Source organism: Phocoena sinus, chromosome 21, assembly GCF_008692025.1.
Source record: "Phocoena sinus isolate mPhoSin1 chromosome 21, mPhoSin1.pri, whole genome shotgun sequence".
NCBI lineage: Eukaryota > Metazoa > Chordata > Mammalia > Artiodactyla > Phocoenidae > Phocoena > Phocoena sinus.
In genome coordinates this window covers 31,854,629-31,876,281 of record NC_045783.1, presented here as the reverse complement: position 1 = coordinate 31,876,281, position 21,653 = coordinate 31,854,629, and positions in this window count along the sequence as shown.

The following is a 21,653-nucleotide window of genomic DNA, read 5'->3' as shown; positions in this document are numbered from 1 at the left end:
AATCAAACAAATGCTCCCCGGGATGTACATTCATCCTATCATGAAGCACTGAGCTGGGAAACAGAGTTTGCCCAAGATACTGTCTCAGGAGTAGAGATGGGGAAGGAGGTGGAAGAAATGAAACATGAAGTTGAAAACACTTTAATCAATAGAAATGCAAAATTAGAATGTCCCCTAAGACTTTTGCTTTGGTGTGTTTTTTATCTTCTCAAGTTAGAAGGAGAGGTAGCTTTGTTGTGGTGGAAAGCCTGCCAGAGACGACATCAGATACGCAGGTTCTAGTGCCAGGTCTTTAATTTGCCAGCTGAGCCATACAGCTTAGCAGAAAAAGCCTTTGGTATGGAGTTCAAACGGAGCTCAGTGAGCCATTCTGCAGTACCTGCCATAAATATAGACACAAAAATTCCTAGTGGGTCTCTCTATGTATATTTGTACATATATTCACAATGTGATATGTTTATTATATTATCTCTATACATATAATATATATGTGATATGTATATACATATAATATATATTATGTGTATATAAATATATAATCAGCATATTAACTGTATTTATAGTTTATAGATAATACATAGAGTTTTTTCTTTATTTCTCTCTAAATGTCCCTATGTCTGTATTTTTTTTTTACAAAGAAAATGCATGACAGTTTTAGCTCAGTCACGTATTAGTGGCTATAAGCACTTTCAAATCCCCTTTCAATGAGGAATGACAGCATATACTTGCAGAAATAGCTGTGTCATTAAATATGATATGATGGGCTTAGCATATAGTAGTTGCTCAAGAAACATTTTTATTCCCCTGAGAGACATCGCATAATTCTTTATTTTTGCTGTCTCCATTTCTTCACCAAAGAAGCGGGGATGATGATACTAACAAGCCATAAGGTAGTAAAAGTTAAATGTGATTAAAATATGTGAAAACGCTATGGAAGTGAAAGGCAATGCTGTGGGGTATCAATTCTGAATATAATGATATAAACAGTTTTAAACTACCATTGAAATTATAAAGCAGCGCTACACAAATTGGCATAAAATGAAACCTATTCCACAATAAACTACCACTAGACACTCATCAGAATGGCTATATTTTTTTAAGTGATAATACCAAATGCTGGCAAACGAATACCAAACTCTGGCAAACATGCAGAGAACCTGGATCACTCATACATTGCTGGCAGGAAAGTAAGATGGCACAGCCACTCTGGAAAACAGTTTGGCCATTCATTGTAAAACTAAATACGTGATTACCATGTGAACCAGTAATTACACCCTGAGGCATTTATCCCAGAGAAATTAAGACTTACATTTACACAAAAATCTGCACATGAATGTCCCCAGCAGCTTTATTCATAATAGCCAAACACTGGAAACAACCCGCAGGTCTTCAATGGGTGAAAGGTCAAACTGGACACCTAGACCCTGAGTTACAACTCGGCAATAAAAAAGAATGAACTGTTGATACATGCAACCGCTTGGATGAATCAGTGGGGTATTACGTCGAGCAAACCCCAACCCCCAAATGCCAATCTTTAAAGCTCATATATTCTATTTATATTAAGCATTCTTGAAATGATAATGTTACAGAACTGGAGAACAGATTAGAGGCTGAAGGGGTCAGAGGTTACGGAGGGGATTGGGAGGGAGATGAAAAAACAACATGAGAATCCTTGTGGTGCTGCAACTGTTTTTTAACCTGACTGTAGTAATGGGTCCACAAACCTACACACCTACACACTATCCATAAAATTGCAAGCAAAACAGGGAACATCTGTATAAAATCAGTACATTGTAACAACGTCAGCATCCTGGTTGTGACATTGTACTATAGTTTTCCAAGATGTTAAAGGTACATGAAATCTCTCCCTGTTATCTGTTACCACTGAAGGTGATGCATGCTGAGAGCTGGAAGAATACACTCTTAGTTAGGGCCCAGCTGCACGTAGCAGAATCCACTCTAGCTGGTTTAGGTACTAAGGAATTCAACAGAAGGGAATCAAGCGCTCACAAAGTATGAGGAGCTCTAGCCTGAGCTTCCAGCCATGAGTCCCCAAACAATACTGATGAACAGGCACCAAGAAAGCTGCTGTCTCCACAGCAATCAGCAGCCGCATCAGTGAAAGCCACTGTAGCCCCCGCTGGCTCAAGACCCACTACTTCAGCTGCCGTCACACCAGCAACTCGGTGTTCTGTGCCAGACATGGACCAAACACAGTGTGGGCACTGTGCTACTGCCTTTACTGCTTTAATCACTTTTTCTGCACTTGTATTATTAAAATTTTAACACAATGAAATACTCCATCTAGTATTTTGTGCCCTGCTTTTACACTACATCTTCCCACACTAAATATTCTTGGAGAAAATCATTTTTAATGAATGAACTGTTTTCCATTCTTTTTTCTTTTAAACATCTTTATTGGAGTATAATTCCCTTACAATAGTGTGTTAGTTTCTGCTTTATAACAAAGTGAATCAGCTATACGTATACATATATCCCCATATCTCCTCCCTCTTGCGTCTCCCTCCCACCTGCCCCACCCCACCCATCTAGGTGGTCACAAAGCTGATCAGGAGAAACTGCAAGCTGTCAGGGGAAACTGGAGACTCAGCAGAAGCACGAGCTGTATCTCATTTCCAAACCTCCCACGGTGCTTTGGCTTGGGGACAGGTGGATCACATGGCAAACCTGAGGTTTAAGGGAGTCTGAGAATATGCAGTTTACATTTCCAGCTTCCAAGGTGAAGTAAGACTTGCTATGGGAATTTGAATGGAGCTTAGAGAGCTTTTCTGCAGTACCTGCCACGGATCTATCCCGAAATTTCCAGTGCATCTCCATATCATGAGCTGATAAGCCTTTCTTTTTATTTCTATTCCATTCTCCATGTCTGTTTTTAATTTTAAACAAAGAAAATGTATGACATTATTATTATTATTTTTTTTTTTTTTTCTTTTGCGGTACGCGGGCCTCTCACTGTTGTGGCCTCTCCCGTTGGGGCACAGGCTCCGGACGCGCAGGCTCAGCGGCCATGGCTCACGGTCCCAGCCGCTCCGCGGCATGTGGGATCCTCCCGGACCGGGGCACGAACCCGTGTCCCCTGCATCGGCAGGCGGACTCTCAACCACTGCGCCACCAGGGAAGCCCTGTATGACATTATTAATGAAACCAAAAAGCGATTCCGTTTTTGAAAAAGCCAAACTAAACAAGTATCCAGTGAACGAGGGTGGAGGTGGGGCTACAGGGATTGGACCAGATCATCTTTAAAGTAACTTTAGAGTCCTAGGGCCTGTTTGTCCACAATAAATGACCACCTCAGTCCAAAGAGATTCAGGTCCAGAGCTGAAAACGGAAATGTCTGCAATAGAGCATAATATAAGTGAGTGAGATGGGCCAGGTGAGAGAATCCGGAGAGGAGAGGGCTAGTGTAAGCATTTTCTATCTGACCTAGAGAGTCACTATTCTGCCCCAGCTAATTATTGCAGGGTGAAAATTCAGGCTGAGGTCATGCGAGATTCTGGTTACTTTTTTTTTTTTTTTTTAACATCTTTATTGGAGTATAATTGCTTTACAGTGTTCTGTTAGTTTCTGCTTTATAACAAAGTGAATCAGTTATACATATGTTCCCATATCTCTTCCCTCTTGAGTCTCCCTCCCTCCTGCCCTCCCCATCCCACCCCTCTAGGTGGTCACAAAGCACCGAGCTGATCTCCCTGTGCTACGCGGCTGCTTCCCACTAGCTATCTGTTTTACATTTGGTAGTACATATAAGTCCATGCCGCTCTCTCACTTCGTCCCAGCTTACCCTTCCCCCTCCCCGTGTCCTCAAGTCCATTCTCTACGTCTGCGTCTTTATCCCTGTCCTGCCCCTAGGTTCTTCAGAACCATTTTTTTCTTTTTTTAAGATTCTATATATATGTGTTAGCATAGGGTATTTGTTTTTCTGACTTCACTCGTATGACAGACTCTGGGTCCATCCACCTCACTACAAATAACTCAATTTCATCCTTTTCATGGCTGAGTGATATTCCATTGTGTATATGGGCAACATCTTCTTTATCCATTCGTCTGTTGATGGACTGGTTACTTTTTAAAGGGAAGTTATGAATAAGGACTTTTATAGATGATATTATAAATTTAGATGTTGGTTTCAACACATTTACATCCTGGCTTCTACTGACTGCAACAGAGACAGCAGCTTCTGATAGCCTGTTGTCTGGGAAGTCACTATGGGAGGCTCAAATTGAAATATTTTTACTAACACCATGAAGTCCAGACAGAACACCCCAGCAAATTAGATTTATCCAGAGAGTTCCCAGGTATGGAAGCTCTGCTTTAAGTCCTTGCTGCACCCGCACTTCTTTTTTTTTTTTTTAATTGAAGTAGAGTTGATTTACAGTGTTGTGTTAATTTCTGCCCTACAGCAAAGTGATTCCGATATATATACATATGTATATTCTTTTTCATATTCTTTTCCATTATGGTTTACTACAGGATATCGACTATAGTTCCCTGTGCTCTACAGTAGGGCCTTGTTTATCCATTCTCTATATAATAGTTTGCATCGCTGAACCTGCACTTCTGTCTCTGAACTTCTCGTACTTTTCTGAACAACTCCATTGGAGGAAACCCAGTCAAGCCAATGGGTATCGCTAGCACGATAAGAACTTGGTAACTTTTTCCAGAGAACCCCTTGGGACTAAGGTGGTGATGAGTTTGGCGGCTATTGCTGGGATTTGTCTCGTCTCTGCCTCTTCCTTGAGCATCGTATCAACTGGTGTGGCAGGGGACAAGGCACAGGGTATGAGGGACGTTGATGCTCTGAGACACCCTTCAGTACCAAACTCAGGCCTTATAGCTCCACTTTCAAATATATCCCTCAGAGGAAAAATAAAAAGATGAGGATAGGCTGCCAGGGAAAGGTAGAATTGTGTACACACAGGACCTAACATTTGATGTTATTCTCAGTGAGCCAGGCAATGTCCGAAGCACCTTACCTATATTAACTTGTTCAGTCGAGGTCAACAATGTACTGGATCCAGTCTACACCTCACTGGAGGTCCAGGAACTGTCTAGCCAGAGCTGATCCAGTGATGGCCAACACTGCCCTCAGCATCGAGGAACCTGGCCCCTGATGCTGCCCTGTCTGCACCTGCAGGCCGAGGGGACACCTGCATTAGCTCCTTCAGCCTTTCCTGCTGCTTCTGAGCACAACCCACAGCCTTAGACTCACACTGGGCTGTCCCTCAGCTCCTACCTGGGGTTCACCATGGCCTCTACAGGGTGAGACCTACTAGTCACCCAGACATGGGCAAACAGAAGGTCAGGGCAATTAACTCCCAGCAGTGGTGAGCTTTGATCAATGGAATTTAAGGCTCTGCAGATAAATTCTTTTTTCTAACCCTTGGGAGGTAGTTTCACACTCTTTCTTAAAAGGTATTGACAAGGCTGAAGAATCAGCTTGTCCTGAAGCCGTGATCAACCCAGTTCCACACATCGTTGTATCTGGTCTCCTTTCCCTGTCCCTCTTCCCTTTATTTTCGTTCACGTATTCAGGAGGCTCACACTCCCCCCCAAAATCTGAGCATGTCATCCTGTGCCTTGTACTTGGGTGTCTAGGGAACCCAGATAACACTTGTAACTCACCCATGGCTTTAAAGCAAGTAAGTGCCACTGCCAGGGTTAGAGCCCAGGAATCTGTTCCCAGAGTTTGTGATTTTTAACCACTCAGTATACTATCCCTGAAAGAAAACCTGAAACCCAGGGTTATAAAGTTAACATCACCTTTAAAAATAACCTCTCCCTATCTGCCAAGTGTATGGCTGCTGTTTCGTTTCTTTCTCCGGGCTTAGATCTAACCTTCACTTTGCTCCAGGCTGGGAGCTGGAAGTTTCCTATACAAACTGCTAACTTTGTTTATTCCATATCCCCCAATGAAAGGATGTCGGCTCTCAGCGGGCAAAGTCTACTTGATTGCAATGGGAGAACTTGAAATGTGGAATGTAAAAGCCATTAAATTATGGCCACACAGCTGTGTTTCAGAGTACAGCTTTGTTTAGGTTGGCAAAAAAATCCCAGCTTCTCTCCAAAAATACTTACTGTGTTCTTTTTATGAATGAGGTACAAAGGCAGATACAAAGATATACAGGGGGGTCAAACAGAGTCCTTGTGCTCATAGAGACCTCCTTCTAAGGGGCAACACAGGTATGCCAAGAAACAAGTTTAGCAGAGTAGTCAAGTGCTACACTCACATCTTATTTTTAAAGAGGTCTTTGTTTTTATTTGATCAGTTGAAGAACTTTAGGTACATAGGGTTCTAACATATTTTTTTTTTAAGGAGTGGCTTCCCAGATCTGTGTAGGGCAGGAAAAGCGTGGGATACTCAAGGACGATTAGCAAAACCACAGTATATTGGATCTCACCCACAGATAAAGTCACATCCAACTACTAGTCCGATAACAAATGCTGGCATCTATCAAATTCTTGTTCCATATCAGGCTTTTCAAAGCATTTTACCTATTTTAACATCTTCGTGTTTTCCAGGTGAAGTATGAGGTAGGCGCTGTTAATGACGTCCTCATTTTACAGTGAGAAACTGGAGCACAGAGAGGTTAAGTACTTAGCCTAAGGACACACAGGAAGCAGACTGTGGCCAGCATCTGAGCAATGTGAGTTTGTCTTCAGTCACCCTCTGCATCCACACTGCCCTTCTCCCTCTCTGAGATCTAAACATCCCACTGGGCATGACCTCTGGTGGGTGAATATCTTCTAGCTTCCCTTATGATGTCTGGCTTTCTCTTCAAAATTATGCCATTAATCTTTTAGAAATAATTCAGAGTTTCTCCATATGTGACCTCTTGAGGTGATGGAGATAATATACGTATAGTGCCAATCTGGGACACGTTTGAGAATAAAGGGTGAGCACTGGTAATAATTAAACCAGGACAACTGGTGAAACCAGGACTATCCCAGGTAAGCCAGGGTGAACAGTTACCAGAACCACATCGTTTATTCCCAGAGAGAAACAGCAGACCACGAGTGCAAGGCAGTAGAACATTTATACATTGGTCTCTGCCGCCAGTTCCTGGCACAGATCTCCTAAAACCCTTGTCATTTCCTAAGTGATAAGAATACTAAGAGCATCTCTTGTTCCAATATTTGTCTTTGAGCCCGTCCCTGACACAGGACACCTAAAACCCTCATAAATTTCTGAGTGATACCGACACTAGGAACATCTTTTGTTCTAACGAGACGACTCTGGGTGGGCTCCTGGGCGGCGGCTGGTCACCAGAAAGAAGTCATGATCAGAAGCTTGGAATGATCAGCCCTACCCTCCCTCCCATTCTCCAGAGAGGGGAAAGTGTTGGAATTCTGTGAGCTGCTCTAGCAAATTAACTGAATCCGAGGATGACGTTGTGAGAACTTCCAACCTATAGGTCAGAAGCACAGGTGACAACCTGGACTTGTGATTGGCATCTGAAGGGGACAAGGTGGGGAGTCTTGTGGGACTAAGCCCTTCACCCGTGGGATCGGACACCATCTCCAGGCAGCTAGTGTCAAGTGGAATTAAATCGCAGGACACCCAGCTGGCGTCCAGTCTGAGAGTTGCTCATTGTTGAGGGGGAAAAAACTCATATTTGGGGTGACCGGAAGTGCCAGGCGTGCTCCTGTAAGACTCGCAGGTGGAAGAAAGACACAGCAAGGATGAACTGGGTTTCTCCCTACAGAGGAGGTGAGAACTGAGCTTTTCATTTACACCGTACCAGGTTGGAGCCAGGGTGTTTAAACAGAAAACCTCAGAGAGAATATCACGGAGCTAGTAGAGGGAACCAAGAGCTCCTTAGAATGGGATCCTTCAAAGTCTTTCCATTTCTTTAAAGGTCCTATTTCAAACTTCTTAGAATATCATAAAAGGTCCCTCATTATCTGGGTTCCTGCCTGCTTTCCTGTCTCATCTCCAGATTCCTCCTTCCCCCCAGATCCTGTGTTCTTATCAGTGGGTTAAGTCAAGTTTTCCATTCTTCCCACATCTACGCCTTGTACATGTTGCTGCCCTTTTGTAGCCACCATCCACCCCGTCGTGCAAGGGGCAAGCTCCCATGCCCCTCTGAAGAACCAACACAGAGCTGACCCATTTTCTTGCTAGAATATGAGTCCTTTGCAGAAGAGACTGGGTCCAAGCTCCACAAATCATAATCAGGAGAGTCAGGAGGTTTACCTGGATTTAACAGACTCCAAAGTCAGGTGAGCTGACTCTCAAAGGATTAGGAGGAAGGGGTTTGTCAAGCAGGAAAGGAGGGAAGGAGGGAAGGAGGGAGCCTAATTTGGGCCAAAGGAACAGCATATGAAAAGGCAGGGAATTTGGGAACATCGTGATGGAAAAGGACAAAAAATCCAGAGAAGGAGGCTGGTAAGGAGGGGGGACCAGGCTGTGCAGAGCCTCAAGGCTGTGCTAACACACCTCACAGAGGCAGAGACTGAACCACACATTTTGCCAACGGTGGTCCTGAGCTACCAGCGGTTTCAAAGGCTGTTCATTTCTCAGCTGAATTCCTGAGAGTACCAGGTTGTTCCTGGGATGAAGCTATCAAACTCTCTGATACGCCAAAAAAGAAAATAGCCTGTCCATCTCCAGTGTGGCTTTGATTAGAAAGATGTTATTAACCTTTCAAACACTTACCATTTTGTTTTCCTGGAGTTTGATCAAGGCCCCCCATTTATCTTGAAAATGCTAGTTTCTGCACTATTTTTAATTGAAGGGCTTTAGGGCAAATTCAATTAGCTTGTGGCATATGAACTGAAACTTACAATATATTCAAATAATTCCACTGCATAGTTCACCAATTAACCAATTTCTACTGTGAGTGCCATTGTCATTCCAAATCTGCACTTGAACTCCGAAGAAATGATGAAGGGCTTCAGCAGTCACAAATAAGTCCCAAATGCATTGGGGCTTATTTATGGACAACCTGGCTAAAAGGATACCCATCCTAACTGGTACTTAGAGAATCAAGGCAAGGGACCTCAGAGATATTTCAAATTCTTCCTCTTCTAAATGAGTCAACTGAGGTCCAAAGAGAGCGACCCATTCAACAAAGGTAGCAGAACTAAGGCTAAACAAGGGTCCTGCCCATTGCCTGTCTCAGTACTGTCCCAGTCTGGTTGGCTTCTACTTGTGTCCTTGGGTGACATTTACTTTCTAGTGGCCCTGTAAGGAGAGTCCTCGTGTTTTCGGTTGATGAAGCAGTGAAGAAGGTACAATTAGGAATGGAGCTTTCCTGGTTTTCTCCTTACAGACCGTGTAAATTATTGGGTTTATGTTTTATCACCATGAGCCCTAACTGGATCCAGCTCCTCCCATGCAACATGCTCCCAGATCACCTTCTGGAACTATCTCTCCAGAACGTCCAGCTCAGGAGGGTGGAGTCCGAGGAGAGGAAGGGGGTGAAGCAGGTATGAGGCTCTAGATCTGTATTTAGGTCCCTCTGTGTACTGGCCATTCCAAAATGCACTTCAAGGCATAATTGGGATTATCTATTAGCAATTGTTTTTCATTAACCACAGCTGTCCACCTCTTGATAGCAAAGCCAAAGCCGAGCTAGTGAACAGCTCCTTCATATCCCCACACAACTGTTAGGGCAAATGTCCGTAAATCATTATGCAAATTTGCCGACTGTGACTATGTTGATAGAACGATTCACAGTTGAAGATACTGAATTTCATGGGTCAAGAATTTTCTAGGCAGGTGTATCCATACCTTATCCAGAAGGAGGTTTTGCAGGAATTACCAGGAAGAATTCACAACATGGAGGGCAGTCCTAATCGTTCCCCTGCTTAATAAATATTGTCGCGATAACATCTTTTCAACTAAAATAAAACTTTTGTGAAGAGAATACAATACTGCTAATCCCATTGCTTGGCACAACTATTGCATTTTTGCCTATTTACTTTCCAGGCTTGATATTTAGTCTTGAAAATTTTAAAAACATCCTGAATCTGCCCTTTCACAATTTTGCTTTTTAAAAATTTAATACATAATAATTTCCCCTTATTTCTAGTTGTAACTTCTTATTTTAAATACAATGTAATGTGTTATCACCTTGAAGAGCTATAATTTCACGTAACAATTTCTCTCTCTTAATTGTGTTGCTATTATACATTGCTGCCATGAATATATTTATGCTTTCTTTTTTTTTTTTTTTGCTTTTATGGAATTGTTTCCTTAGGAAAAAATGTCATGTTTGGACATAAGATGTGAACACATTTATACCTTATTATATTGATTTCTAAAGGGACATACTAATTTGCAATGCCACCTACAGTTTATGTGTTTGCCAGTTTTCCAGAAGTCTCACCATCTTGTCTTTTACTTATTTATTTTGAATTTTTATTTATTTTTATTTTTTTAACATCGTTATTGGAGTATAGTTGCTTTACAATGTTGTGTTAATTTCTGCTGTATAACTAAGTGAATCAGCTGTATGTATACATATATTCTCATATCCCCTCCCTCTTGTGTCTCCCTCCCACCCTCCGTATCCCACCACTCTAGGTGGTCACAAAGCACCGAGCTGATCTCCCTGTGCAAAACTAAACATAGAACTGCCATATGACCCAGCAATCCCACTACTGAGCATATATCCTGAGAAAACCATAATTCAAAAAGAGACATGTATCACAATGTTCATTGCAGCTCTATTATTTATTTTTAAAAGTTTTGCTAATTTGCTAGGCTGTAAAAGGCACTCAGGTTGCTATAGAGCATGCATTTGATGAAATGATTGATGTCAATCACTTGTATAACTTCTACCCTGGTGTTTCTCTAGCTTTCTGGATGATTGGGTTTGTGTTGTCCACTCTGGCAAGCTGGTGGGGAAGAAAGAGGGAGCTAAATACTTCCTAAGTCTTTAGCATTGGCAGAGCAGCTCCTAGCTCTTCCAGGACGTTGATAAGCCATCACATTGTAATTGGAACATACCTGACCTTGACCTTGACCTTAGAAAAGTCCTGTGGGGTCCACATGCCTTAGCGTCTGCCCACACAGTCAGTTGAGAGACTTACTCAAATTGGGCCAGAGTCATTCCAAGAGGCTACTTTACCTTCTGGTCTCTGGGGTTTCTGTCTAAGCCTCTGTCTTGACCTTGAAGAATGCTGGTTCCTTCTTTCTCGAATCCCACCCTTTTTTAGTGCTTTCCAAATTAGTGTAAGCCATAAGGTCGTTTTGCATTAAGTGGTGGTTGAAAAAGGATAAGTCTGAAGAGGTTTTTCTTAGCTGGAGTCTGAGATAAGCAGATTGTTTTTTGTTTTGGGGGTTTTTTTTGTTAGAATGTTCACTCTGGCAGCTGCAGAGGATGGATTGCTATAGATTGAGGCAGAAACACCAGATGGGAAGATGTTCTATTAATCCAAGTGAGAAATGATGAGAGCTGGAACTAAGACAGTGGCTGTGGAGACAGTGATGGGGGGATAGATATTAGATATTGGTGAGACTTGATGGATCATTTAAGGAGCTTTTTTGCAGCAAATAATAGGAAAATAAACAGCACAAACTAGCCTCAACAGTTGTTTGCTAATGAGATATTAAGTCCAGAAAGAAGGTAGACTTCAGGAGTTGCTTACAGCGATTCTTACTCTGTGTGTCCACTTTATTTTCTATGCTCACTTCTTTTTTATTTTTTTAAACATCTTTATTGGAGTATAATTGTTTTACAGTGGTGTGCTAGTTTCTGCTTTATAACAAAGTGAATCAGTTATACATATACATATGTTCCCATATCTCTTCCCTCTCGCGTCTCGCTCCCTCCCGCCCTCCCCATCCCACCCCTCTAGGTGGTCACAAAGCACCGGGCTGATCTCCCTGTGCTACGCGGCTGCTTTCCACTAGCTATCTATTTTACATTTGGTAGTGTGTATATGTCCATGCCACTCTCTCACTTCGTTCCAGCTTACCCTTCCCCCTCCCCGTATGTTCATTTCTTTGTGTTGATTTCATTCTCAAGATGAGAGCAATATGGTCACAGCAATTCTAGACCTATTATCTATCCGTGTATGAAATCATCCAGAGAGAGGATCATTTCCAGAAGCTTGCCCAGCAAACAGGGACAGACTTTCCTGAAAGCTCCTAATATACTTCTCCTTGATTCTCACATGATTGGGTCACGTGCCCATCCCTGAATCAACCACTGGCAAGGGGGATAGGATTACTGTCAAACCAATTAGGACTTCCCTGAAGTTGATGGTGGGATTCACCTCCAAAGAAGCAAGCGGGCTGTGTTGAGGGGAGAAGAGGGGAGAAAGCTGAACAAAATCAGAGTTTTCTAGGAATGGGGGAGGCGAAAGTGGGTGTGTAGTAAGCAGTCAGCATTACTCAATACAGGTAGGAATTGTTCGGGTGTGGGGAAGTGGAGGGGGTGATCATTACGATTCTCAGGTTTACTGAACTGGGTGATGAGGTAGATTCACCAGGATCAGAAATGAAGCAGGATAAGTGGGTTTGGGCAGAAGATCAGTGTTGAAGGGCATGAGGGATATCTATGTAAAGATGTCAAATAGACAGTTTGAAGCTAAGGAAAGGGTCTGGAGTAAAGATATGTATTTGCAAGTTATTGGCACGTGGAAGTAACATGGCACACAAGTGTACAGTGAGGTCATTGTTGGACAAGATGACCCAAGGAAGTGAGTAAGGAGAGACAAAGAGAAGAATTTCTCCCTGGAAAGGCCAAAGTATGGGCTGGAATGAATTAAATGCATTTGCATATCAAAGAGGTCTGCTTGAATTTGGATAGCTGTGGCCATGAAAATTTCTACATAACCAAATGATTTCTAAGCTCCGTTGGACAGCTCATTAATTTTAAAACAACATTCTCCACTCAACAAAATTCACTACATAGTATGAAAAGGGCTTTGGCGTTCTTAGCAATGGGATTGGACCTAAAGTAATACATACTTCATAGATTGTCAAAGTGTTTGGAAACCTTTTATGACACAAATAATCAGCTATGATTAATAGGCTACATGGTTTCTCTTGGAATGAAGAAATGTTTGATGATGGACTTCCCTGACCGTCCAGTGATTAGGACTCCGCACTTCCATTGCAGGGGTATGGGTTGATCCACGACTGAGGAATTGAGATTCCTGCATGCCATGCAGTGTGATAAAGAAAGAAAGAGAGAGAGAGAGAGAAAGAAAGAAAGAAAGAAAGAAGGAAGGAAGGAAGGAAGGAAGGAAGGAAGGAAGGAAGGAGGGAAGGAAAGAAAGAAAGAAAGAAAGGAAAAGAAAGAAAGAGAAGGAAAGAAAGAAAGGAAAAGAAAGAAAGAGACGGAAAAGAAAGAAAGAGAAGGAAAGAAAGGTTTGGTGAGACTGTCATTGGTGACTTCCCTATTAGCTATAATAAATTAAGCTTGACAATCTTATAGGAGGACCTTAGCAAAAGCTCAAAGAATATTAAGGTCAAATCTAACTGAAAGTGTGGGGATCTCATTCTACCAAATGGAAAGTGGAAGAACAAACATGCAGGGGGAGAAAGCATCTGAGTCTGCTAGACTTCTGGGAGCTATGGGGACTGCAAGCCTGGCCCTGCTGGCTGGCAGTCCCCCACCTGGCAGCCTTGCCCTATGGTGCTGGGATGGAGAGAACCTCCCTCCCAAGTGTACAGGAGCAGACAGGAAGCAAAGCCCTTCCCACCTGCAGGAGCTGATTAGCCTGAGAAGAGGGCAAGAAAGCTCAGCAGACCGTCCCAACTTCAGAGCTTTCTAGTCTCTTGTTTAGAGGACATTTCCCATGTACATGAAAAGGACCTAATGGACAGTGTTTCTAAGTCAAAGAGAAAAAGTCGATTCAATGCTAGATAGAAGCAACCAAAGGGTCAGTTTTGACAGATGCCTTGGGAAATTCAGGAAAAGTTTACAGGTGAGGGCTGTCTACCTCCTTGGGGTAGAGGTGAGCTCCAGGCTTTTCCTTCTGGCTCTGGAATTCTGTCTTTCTATGGTCGACTGGTACTGAGCTGTAGAGTCAGAGAAATTGACCGGGACGCCCAAGGTCAAGTGAGATCGGCTGCTCCCTGGCCATGTGACCCTGGACTCCACTGCATTTCTTGGATTCACTTTCTCTATTTGGAAAAGATGTGACTCTCTGAGGAACAGTCAGTGCAGTGGTTAAGGGAAAATTACCCCCATTTACAGCCTTGCTTAACCACCCCTGGAACTATGGGGGGAGTTAAGTTAACCTCCCCGCACTTTAGATTCCACATCTGGAGAAAGGATCCAAGGCCTCCCCGGTGCCCAGAATAGTGCCTGGTCCATACTGAGCATCGTGTAAGTATTGGCTACTTTTAGTCTAGCTTTCATTTTATGTAAATCTGTAATTCTAGGCCCAGCACTTAACATGCCTCTTTTACCCCGTATCAAGATCCCTAGGAATTAAACATGTTTCCATAGTCTTGGATGTGTCTTGGCAAAATTCCATAGCCAGAAGTTAGTGTTACTAAGTTGCCTTTTTATTACTTTTAAACACTTCTAAACCCTTTTAGGGAAAATTGTTTTCAAAATAATGTAAAAAACTTGCAGTTAGGCTTTGCAATATCTTATAAAACCATGCCCTCAAGGGTTTCTGTCCTTTGTATTAAATGCAGCTGTAAATAGAATTAATTACCCGAAGAGATGGATGAGAGTCCATTGGCTGCTTGATGAGCGCTGTCACTGCTCCCGGCTCAGTAACCTTGGCTGCTCAAAGTGAGGTCCACTCTGAGTGCAGGGGGATGGGAGGGCGTAGGGAAAGGATGCTACTTAAATCTTTCCACTAGAAAGAAAAGTGGTATTTTAGGTTCTATCATTTGTTCATTCATTCATCCCTCTTCCCCCTCATTTAATAATCCTTCAGTTATGAATTTAATAACCCTTGAGATTAGGAGTATGCATAAGAATTACTCGTGATTACTTGTTAAAATATAGATTCCTAGTCTTTTCCTTCTGATTTAGTAGAGCTACACTGAGGCCAGCAATCTTCATTTTTAGACAGAACAGCAGAAGATCTGGGCTTCAACTTGGAAAACACTTCTTAACTATGAGGCATGGTGAAGCCAACACTGGACAGACTTACAGGCAGTGTAGATAGAAGAAAATTTCATATTTTTCCAACTTGTTTTTTTTTTTTAACATTTCAACATTTGTTCTAGGACATTTATTTGGTGATAAATTTATTTGGAAACTTATTTAATTAATATTTCTATTAATAAATATTCCAAAAAATTTACCTAATAATACACTTCTACCATCTGAAGCTAACTTCGGGCTGTGAAGAAAGCCAGCATCCTTCTGATTTGGAATTTAGATTTTGAATGCCAGTTTCAGAGGACTAGCATCTGATTTATCTTAGATTTGTACTTGCAACATGTAAGTACTTAATTTATATTTTTTAATTTTAATTTACCTTTGAGGATGCTGTGGAAGGCTGGGCCAATTAACATTTCACCAGTTATCTAATTAGTCCCCATGGAAACCTGAATTAATTGGCATTATAATTCCTATTTATTGCAGTGATATTTTAATGTCCTTTTCAGATCGGTATGACGAGTGGTTGCCCAGCTCTTCTTCCCTTAATCCAATCTGGGTGGGACTATTAGATATAAGTAGGAAACAGTGCAAAAGAGGAAATCTGGGGCTTGGACCAGGCACTAGATATTGATCAGTGTCAGAAGTCATGGCCAATGACCCAGAATGGTACTGCTATCCAGGCTGTCCAAGGTGTGGATGTCAGGACACTCCACAGGGCTCTCAGGAAAAGATGGTGGCAGTGGTTCAGTGTGGACTGCTCTTTGGAAAAGTAGCCAGCAGTTAGTAATCAAAGGGGGCAGGATTCTCAGGAGAGATACTTGCAAGCCTTGTGCAGGTGTCAGGGCTCCATCACTTGGTCTGAATTCAAGGCAGAGCTCTGTCCTGGAGTGACCAGCAGGGGCTCACACATGGATGGTACGTATCCAGGGCTGTAGGACAAATGGGTATCTGGGTGTTCAGGGTTCAACCTAAAGCCATAGGCCCACATTTTGGGCAGCTGGCCAAAGTCCTCTCTCACTCCCTTTTTGGGGATAAATTGCTTAACTTAAAACTCTTTTCTATCTGGTTTAGAACAGCCTCGGGACATAGAAAGGATTGTCTTAGAATTTAAACAAGTTCCTAGTTTCCATGCCTGGGAAGAGAATAAATGGGTTAATCCCCAAGAATAGGACTTTATAAAGACTCTAAACTGTTTGGAGGGTAAACGCTGATCCCAGAAATGATAACTTCCAAGAGTCAAGTGTTAAGGGAACGGTGTGATCTTCAGGTTTAAATATGGTTCTCTCCTCGTAGGAAGGCTGGAAGTAGGTACAGGACTGAATTTCAACACCCACACCGGTGACATTTCTCCCTGCCCTCTTCACAGCATTTACTCTGATCCGGACACATTGCCAACTGCAACTTGTACACCACACATGCGTGTTTCTGACTTAGCCCTCACGATAACCCTAAGACTTAGCACTATTACTTCATTTTACAGATGAGAAAAATGAGTCTTAGAGAGGTTATGTACTGGGTGCGTCAAAAAGTGCCTTCGGTTTTTTAAATAAAAGACACGTTTTTCATTTTCAGCAAGAACTGTGTTGAACAGCGCATTCACCTTTTTGTCCCACTACCTTCTGCCATTTTTCAGGCAACTTCATAATTCCATCTTCCCAAAACTTTTCATCTTTTTGAGCAAAGAACTGTTCCAGGTGCCTTTTACAGTCTTCCAGGGAATTGAAATTTTTTCTGTTAAGAGAATTTTGTAAAGACCGAAATAAATGGAAATGTGAAGGTGCAATGTCTGGTGAATACAGGGGATGAATCAGAACTTCCCAGCCAAGCTGTAACAGTTTTTGCCTGGTCATCAAAGAAATACGCGGTCTTGCATTATCCTGATGGAAGATTATGTGTTTTCCGTTGACTAATTCTGGACGCTTTTCGTTGAGTGATGCTTTCAGTTGGTCTAATTGGGAGCAGTACTTGTTAGAATTCATTGTTTGGTTTTCTGGAAGGAGCTCATAATAGAGGACTCCCTTCCAATCCCACAATATACACAGCATCACCTTCTTTGGATGAAGACCTGCCTTTGGTGTGGTTGGCGGTGGTTCATTTCGCTTGCCCCATGACCTCTTCTGTTCCACATTGTTGTACAGTATCCACTTTTCATCACCCGTCACAATTTGTTTTAAAAATGGAATGTTTTGGGCTTCCCTGGTGGTGCAGTGGTTGAGAGTCTGCCTGCCGATGCAGGGGACACGGGTTCATGCCCTGGTCCGGGAAGATCCCACATGCAGCTGGGTCCGTGAGCCATGGCCGCTAGCCTGTGTGTCCAGAGCCTGTGCTCCGCAACGGGAGAGGCCACAACAGTGAGCGGCCCGTGTACCGCAAAAAAAAAAAAAAAAAAAAGGAATGTTTTCATTATGTTTCAGTTGAGAATTGCATGCGGAAATATGGTCAAGAAGGTTTTTTTCATGTAACTTATGTGGAACCCAAACATCAAAGCGATTCACATACCCAAGCTGGTGTAAATGATTTTCAACTCTTGATTTGGATATTTTGAGTATGTCAGCTATCTCCCACGTGGTATAACGTTGATTGTTCTCAATTATTTTTTCGATCTGATCGCTATCAACTTCAACTGGTCTACCTGACCATGGAACATCGTCCAGCGAGAAATCTCCAGCACGAAACTTCGCAAACCACTTTTGACACGTTCAATCAGTCACAGCACCTTCTCCATACACTGCACAAATCTTTTTGTGCGTTTCAGTTGCGTTTTTACCTTTCTTGAAATAATAAAGCATAATACGCCAAAACTGTTGCTTTTTTCCTTCCGTCTTTAATATTAAAGTGGCTACACAAAAATTCACCAATTCTGATGTCTTTTTTTAAATGCACGCTAATATGACAGCTGTTACATACAATCTAACAAAATTGTTTCAAATGAAGTTAAGGACAACGAAGTGCTACTAGAGCCATCTTACAGAAGAAAATGAACAAACCTTTTGGCCAACCCAATAACTTGCCCAATTGCAAAGCAAGCATGTGGTGAGGCTGGGCTCAGAACTCTTTCAGTCTGCCTCTAGATCCTTCTCCTTAACCATATTGCTCTGCTGTTGAAGGCTATACCCTGCATAGAGTATACAATGAAGGTTACATCGTGTGTGGTGTGTACAAGGAAGGCTATATCTTGTGTAGAATATATAGTGCAGCTAAAGGAACACAGGGGTGGGAAGAGAAGATAGGGTTCCAAGTGACAGATCTGTCCTTAGTAAACTTAATTTACTTATCTTCCATTCATTAAAAAGTATATATATATATATATATATATTTAAAGTGGCTTCTATGCTCCAAGCCCTGCTTTAGCGAATAAAATAGGCAATTCCTGTCCTCATAAAGCTTCAAATAGTGGCAGAGGCCACAGAAAATAAAAACATAAACCTAATAAACACATTACAAAATATAATGCAAACTGGACTTCCCTGGTGGTGCAGTGGTTAAGAAACTGCCTGCCAATGCAGGGGACACAGGTCCGAGCCCTGGTCTGGGAAGATCCCATATGCCGCGGAGCAACTAAGCCCGTACGCCACAGTTACTGAACCTGCGCTCTAGAGCCTGCGAGCCACAACTACTGAGCCCAGGTGCCACAACTACTGAAGCTCGTGTGCCTAGAGCCCGTGCTCCACAACAAGAGAAGCCCGTGCACCGCAACGAAGAGTAGCCCCTGCTCACTGCAACTAGAGAAAGTCTGCGTGCAGCAACAAAGACCCAATGCAGCCCAAAATAAATAAATATATAAAAAAATAATAACTGATCAAAATATAATGCAAACTATTGTTACCCTAAAACTGGGTTTGCCTCTTGGTACGTGTCGAGCCAAAAGACACAACCAAGGCAAAGATCCGGAGAAGGAGGGATTTTTTTACTTGCAGCAAGTGAGGAGAACACTGGAGATCTTTCCGAACCCAGTGTCTCCCCAAACTGCAAAATTGGGGAAGTTCCAAGCTAAAGATACATGCATATTCATGAAGGGCTTTGGGCTGTCAGTCCTTTGAGCCCAAGCTTTAGTTGACTGAGGTCATGAGGGTCAGAAAAGGTCAACATCGTCACCCCTCAGGTTTCAGTTGGTCTGGTAGTTGAGCACTTCAGGCCAACCCTTACCATTGAAAAGAACTGGGAGTCTTTCCAAATGATATATTATCTTTGCTATCGTTACTTCTCTTGCCTGATAATAGTCATTTGTCTCTGCGTTCTTTAGTCCCCTTAAGATCATTAATTACTGAGACCTGTTCAAGGACAAGCACAGTTGACAGGCTTAGATGACAAGATGGCTCAGGCCAAAAATGGCTTCTCTTCTGTCAAGAAAGCCATGCCTGGCCCTCTTTCTCCAGGGAACCCCTGCCCTATCGGCTTACACTATTATTACAAATTACAAAATAAATACAAAAGTAAACCTAATAAAAACAAATATCATATTGTTTGTTATCAAGTGACAAGTCCTGTAAGGAACAAAACATTTCAGTGAAGGGACTTTGGGAACATAGGAGGTGGCTACATGGCAATTTTAATATGGTGATCGGGATAGCCTCAGGTTCACTGCGAAGGTGATATGTGATTAAAAAACAAACTTGAAGGAAGTGAAGGTGTTAGGCACATATGAGAGGAGAAAATTCCAGGCAGAGGGCCTGAACAGTGTGAAAGCCTTAAAACTAGAGGTTATTTGGAATATTGGAAGAATGACAGGTGGCCAGAGCGGCTGGTGTGGGGTGATGACAGAGACTAAGGGTCATGCGAGCCATGAAGGGCCTCCTAGACCATTGTAAGGGATCTGGCTCTTACTTGGGGGAAAATGGGTAACCATTGCAGGCTCTTGAGCAAAGGAGTGACACAACCTGAACTCACTTTTATTTTGGCGGGGGGGCATGCCACTTGACTTGTGGGATCACAGTTTCCCGAACGGGGATTGAGCCTGGGCCATGGCAGTGAAAGCCCGGAATCCTAAACACTAGGCCACCAGGGAACTCCTGAACTCACTTTTTTAAAAAATACTTTTTAAAATTGAAGTATAGTTATTGTACAATATTACATAAGTTACAGGTGTACAATAAAGCGATTCATGATTTTGAAAGGTTATACTCCTTTTATAGTTATTATAAAATATTGCCTATATTCTCCATTTTGTATGATATATCCTTTATAGCTTCTTTTATACCTAATAGTTTGTACCTCTTACTCCCCTACCCCTATATTGCCCCTCCCTTTTTCCCCCTCCCCACTGGTAACCACTTGTTTGTTCTCTATATCTGTGAATCTGCTTCTTTTTTGTTATATTCACTAGTTTGTTTTATTTTTTTAGATTCCATGTATAAGTGATATCATATAGTATTTGTCTTTCTCTGTCTGACTTATGTCACTTAGCATAATGCCCTCCAAGTCCATCCATGTTGCTACAAATGGCAAAATTTCATTCTTTTTTTTGGCTGAGTAGTATTTCTTGGAAGTGCTTGGTGCCCTTGAGAAGAGCCATTTCTGGGGTGTGCTGGAGATAAACACCCAAGGGGAATGGCCTTCAGGGAGAATGGGAAGAGAGGGATATCTGACAGCAAGGTAAACAATTCTTTCTAGGAGTTTTACTGCAAAGGGGAGCATAACAGTGGGTCAGAAAGTAGGGAAGAAAAGAGGGTCGAGAGAAAATATCAGGGGTGGATACACAGCAGCATGTTTCCAGTGATGATGGAAATGTTCCAGTGGAGAAGAAATGAATGATTCTGGAGAAAGAGGGGAGAATTCCTAGAGCTGTGTCTTAGCTCTTGTGTCTTCTGTGGAAATGGGCTCAGAATCTTCCTGTCATCTTTGAGGGGCTGTTTAGAGAGTGAATGAGATACACCTCCCCCTCCGGCTTCAGAGCATCCATGACTCCCTCCAGGGCAGGAAGAGCCAGTTTCTTGGCACCTGCCAGCCACCGGGCACTGTACTTCGTAAACATTAACTTTAAACTTCACAACAACCCAGAGCTTTATCTCTCATTTACAGAATGGAGAAGTTGCATGGCAGTGCCTCAGGGAGGTTAGGAATTTATCATCGGCCATAGCTCGCAGGACACAGAGCTAAAATGCAAATCCTTGTCTTTATTGCAAAACCAGAAGTCTAGTCTCTCTCCCTGGCCAGGCTTCTCTTCCAGTTTTCTTTCCCTGCATCACTTTTCTCTCCTCTCATTCCCTCTGGGCTCTTCACTCTCTATGCCTTGTTGTCCAGACTATCTCCTCACTCCCAGCCACTTTCCCCTCATTCAAAATCAGCTCTGATAACATTAACACCTTATGGCAATTAATACAGTACGTTGCCCCCCAAGAAGTATTATTTCTCTTCTAAAAAGACCCCCCTCCCAAGACAGATCTCCCTTTCCTTCCCACAGTGAGTCTCTAATGGTAGACTTTCACGTATGGCAAATGTTGGAGGACAGAAGAGAGACTTGTAAAAAGCTCCTGAAGCAGCACTATTTACAATAGCCAAGACATGGAGCTACCCCAATGTCCATTAACAGATGAATGGATGAAGAAGATGTGGTACATACATACAATGGAATATTACTCAGCCATAAGAAGGAATGAAATAATGTCA